Here is a 4466-nt window from a genome sequence, read left to right on the forward strand (position 1 = left end):
AACATCAAGGTCTTTTCCAAGGATTCCCACTCCAAGGTAACACCCAACAATTCCACTTTCTGTAAACCAATATTTTCTTCAACCTTTATCGACCTGTAACCAGAACTCTATCGATCTGTTTGCAAGCAGAGTTCTCCCCAAGGAGGTGAAAAGCCAGGAACAAAAGAGTGTTGCAATTTTTAAACCCTCATATAGTACCCACCCTGTCACAGAAAGATCAGCCAAAAAAGTCACAGATACATCACAAAGTGGGGTTTACAGGTAAATCAGATCATCAGGGTTGCCAGACTCAATAGAGGACAGGACTTCTGTGCCTTTAATTGCCCTGCTCTCTTTTGAGTCTGGAAACCGTAAAGAGAAACTAGCAGACCCGTTGCTTGGAAATTAAACAAAGGGTCTGCTGGTTTATCTTTAAGGTTTCCATACTCAAAAGAGAGCAGGGCAATTAAAGGCACAGAAGTCCTGTCCTCTATTGAGTCTGGCAACCCTACAGATCATGCTCAGAGTTCATGTTTCACCAACATATTTACAAGTCTGTCAGTCAAGATGCCTGACGATAGCTTCTAATTGCCTTTTCCTGGCCAGTATGAGATATCTTTTCAAAATGGTGAATATCTTGACTCCAGAATCCATTATCAGGGACCTGTTTCATTCATGCCTAGATCTGCTCTTTTCACAAGTCTGTTTGGATAGTTATCAATACTTGTTAAACCAGTTTCACAGAGGGGAATCTCCGAAAGAATTTCCTGCTATGTGACTACAGGAGTCTCAAGGTTGACTTGCGGTTAAACACAGCCGCTGTATTGCTCTCTGTACTATTTCAGCTCAGGTTTTACTGGTAAAAGTGGTATTTCACCAATGGAGAAATTTCTGGAACAACAACAATTTCTGGATCAGCTCCGCCTAACACATGACGGATAACAGCAACAACCGGGGGAAAGAAAGACATAACTCTTACAAGGACAGGTAGAAACACCACAGACATAATAATTGCCACACACAAGAAGAACAAGGATATAGTTTGAGTTCCTCACTTGTAGCTTTATAAATCATTTAATGTGTCAACACAGTTCGTTATTTGAACGATTGGTATTAATAATTGTATTATAAATTGGTATTGTTATAATGAGGCTATTGTAATTGAAAATTAATTAGAAATTATTATAAAAAACCAGAAAGAACCACTGGTACCAGATGAGTGAACTTGTGGGATTGGGGCCAAGCCACCCTCTACTCTAGCACTGCTTTCCTCTGAGTCAAAGGACTTCACAGAGAAGACTTGAGGCTCCCCCACTCCATTGAAGTAGAAAACTCCTGGAGAAGGCTGGGCCCCTTTAAGCAAAGCAACATCTTGTAGCATAGGTGCTGCCAGTAATTAGGCTGAAAATCTTGCTGCTGCTATTGCAACACCAGAGCTCAGTTTGAACTGATTCACTGGGGAAGCAACTTCAAATTCCTGTGTTCCTCAAGCCCTGGCTTCCAGCCTAAAACCTGCCCTGCCTTACACTCAGTTTGGGATTTGCCTTGTGGGCCATTTTTATAAAAACAAAAGTTAAGGCAGAGCTTTTCATGTTGGTGACACACTTTTTAGACATGCATCATTTCACGACACAGTAATTCAGTTTTACTAGCAAACCGGAGGTTAAACTAACCCCTTTCCAGCCCCGGGAGGAGAGCAAGGAGCATTTGCCTGACACACCTACACTCTGCAGCCGACACACTAACATGTCACAACACAGTTTGGAAAGCTCTGAGCAGGGCAGTCTTGAGCAGGTCGCGCGTCCTGGTGCTGAGGGGCGGAGATCGCTCCGGCGCCACCGCCCTCGCAGGGCGCAGCATGGTTTCCATGCGGCTTTGCCATGCGGTGCCCTGCCTACCGGCCCAGCGCCCTGGCGCACCGCGCCACCCGGGGTCTACCTAGAGCCGGCCCTGGCTCTGAGATAAGATATACAGTATGCAAGCTAATTCAAATTGAGACCACTTTCCCCAGATAACCTTTAATTTCTTCCCTAACTACTCTATGATCTTAAAATCTAAGGAATACATTAAAGGAAATACATACAAAGTCAATGTCAATCTGATATACCACATTTTCTTTTCTTGAATTCTTGCTATGTTAACCTTTATACTAAGGTTACAATTTTTCTAGCTACAGGATGCTACAGTAAACAGAAATCAGGCTTGACTGAATGTATTTCAAAGTACAGATATTTGCGTGTTTAGACCTTTAAACCTCCCCCTTAAATAAATTCAGGTAAGACTCAAATTTTGGTTTGGTTTTTGGCAGAATTTAGGCCACAACTTTATTGATTACAGCAAGTGAGTGGTTGCATAGGCTCTGGTTCGACTAGCTCCCTCCACCGTGGCAGGTAGTGCTGACCTAGAGTTCCATCATAGGTCAGCCTAGGGTGAAGAAGAATAAGAAGAGTTTGGATTTGATATCCCGCTTTATCACTACCCGAAGGAGTCTCAAAGCGGCTAACATTCTCCTTTCCCTTCCTCCCCCACAACAGACACCCTGTGAGGTAGGTGGGGCTGAGAGACTTCAGAGAAGTGTGACTAGCCCAAGGTCACCCAGCAGCTGCATGTGGAGGAGCGGAGACGCGAACCCGGTTGCCCAGATTAGGAGTCTACCGCTCTTAACCACTACACCACACTGGCTCTCCTGGAATGGCAGAAAGCCGGGGACATGCTATGCCCACCACCCAGATGTCCCCCTGGACTGAAGTATGGGCACAACCCCCTCAATAGGTTGACCATTGAGTCCCTGTATTCCTTTAACAGAATACCCTTCACATAGGGATGACGAAAGCGTTCTCCCATCCCTATCACCTGAACCAGTGCCTATCTGCAGCCTTACAAGTTTTGACTATTTGCTACGGGGCAGGTGAAACCCAAGTGGCAACAGCCAATCAGCCAAGTGGGGAAAATTCCTGCCGTGCCCCTGTCCCAATGACAGGCGACACACGACGGCATTGCAAGGTCAAGTGTGCAAGCCCTAAAAGTAGGAAGAGGTGGGTGGGTGTTCCGATGCACGCACCAAAAGAGGAAGCTTTGAGTCACGTGCATGGGCACATATAGGTCCTTTGATCAGTTTGGCTAGAGTCCCATTGGCCTGATTCAACCCAGCATCAAGGGACCTACCAATAGGGTGTTGTGGCTATCCAATCGTACCCACCCACAACACAGGGTTCGGTTGCCAGGTCGCACAGCAACAAGTGCCCTCTGAGGGAGGACACGATTTCTCACTGTTAATAAACTTATGCATATTCAGTTGCGATAAACTGCATTGTTGGTTGACATTGTGATGTAAACTTGTTATTAAATAAAGACTGTTATGGGGCACATACCGTGCATTATTTTAATTTAAAAAACATGCTAGCAGTGGTTTGAAGAATTGAGTTAAGAAACTAGAGCAAATACTTGTCCAATACACTTGTAACAGTAGATTGGAAATAAATCTATTGTGCAATTTTAAAAAGGAAAGAAAAAAAAGCAGTGTTTGAAAAGCAAAGATGTTGCTAGTTTGAGCTTCTGCATGCTCCCTTTTATGCTGGCAATATTAAGTACTTCTATTCATAAAAAATAAGGACAAGAATGAGGTGAAAGTTGGAGTCCGCATACATTAGTGATACATGCATAGCAAAAGCAGAACAGTGAAGGCAACCCACTAATTGCTGCATTATGCAAAATGCTGGGAGCTGTGATCAGAACAGGCTTGGAAGACTGCAGAACTCTCTCAGGCTGGAAGGAAAATTGGAATGTCTGATGCTCACATGGTAAGGGCAAGAATAGATGGCTCACAGGGCACTAGCAGAGCAAAAGCTGCGTGCTACTCTTCCAAGGGGAATTTTATGGGAATTCACTGCTCTGGAGGCTGCATCTGAATGGTCTCTGCTTGGGTCTCTCCTTGCATTGCTGAGAATTTATATGATAATGATAATGCTTTAATTATACTTTATCACATGCTATTGATTTTGTTATACGTGATGTTTGTTTTATGGAAGCATTTGGGGTCAGTATGTTTGGGGTCATTGCGACAAAAAATAGCATAGAAAAAACAGCAATGAATAAACTGTAAACTACGATGTGTTTTTTAAAGGCCCTCTGCAACACATTAACAAATGGGTATGGACTTGTTTATTATGGTGTTCTGTGAGACATGCAATAACAGTACTGGGTCCTTTCATTTAGTCAGTGCAAGTACTGACAAAAGGCCTAAGGGCAAGTTGGGTGAAGAGGCCTCTGCTCCTCAGAAGGAGTTTCCAAGGTGTGATTTCCCTGTACAAGATGACCCTCAGAGTCCCTTCCAACTCTACAATCCTATGATTCTCTGAGGATGGACTTCCTTCTCTATTCACGCAGACGGCAATCTACAATATCCTATGTCACCCACGTATATATATTTATTTCCACATATTATCCTCAATGGCCTCCCACACGCTCCGATAGCATCCAGGTTTGGT

This window comes from Zootoca vivipara, chromosome 1 (genome assembly GCF_965207765.1).
Source record: "Zootoca vivipara chromosome 1, rZooViv2.hap1.1, whole genome shotgun sequence".
In the NCBI taxonomy this organism is placed as follows: Eukaryota; Metazoa; Chordata; class Lepidosauria; order Squamata; family Lacertidae; genus Zootoca; species Zootoca vivipara.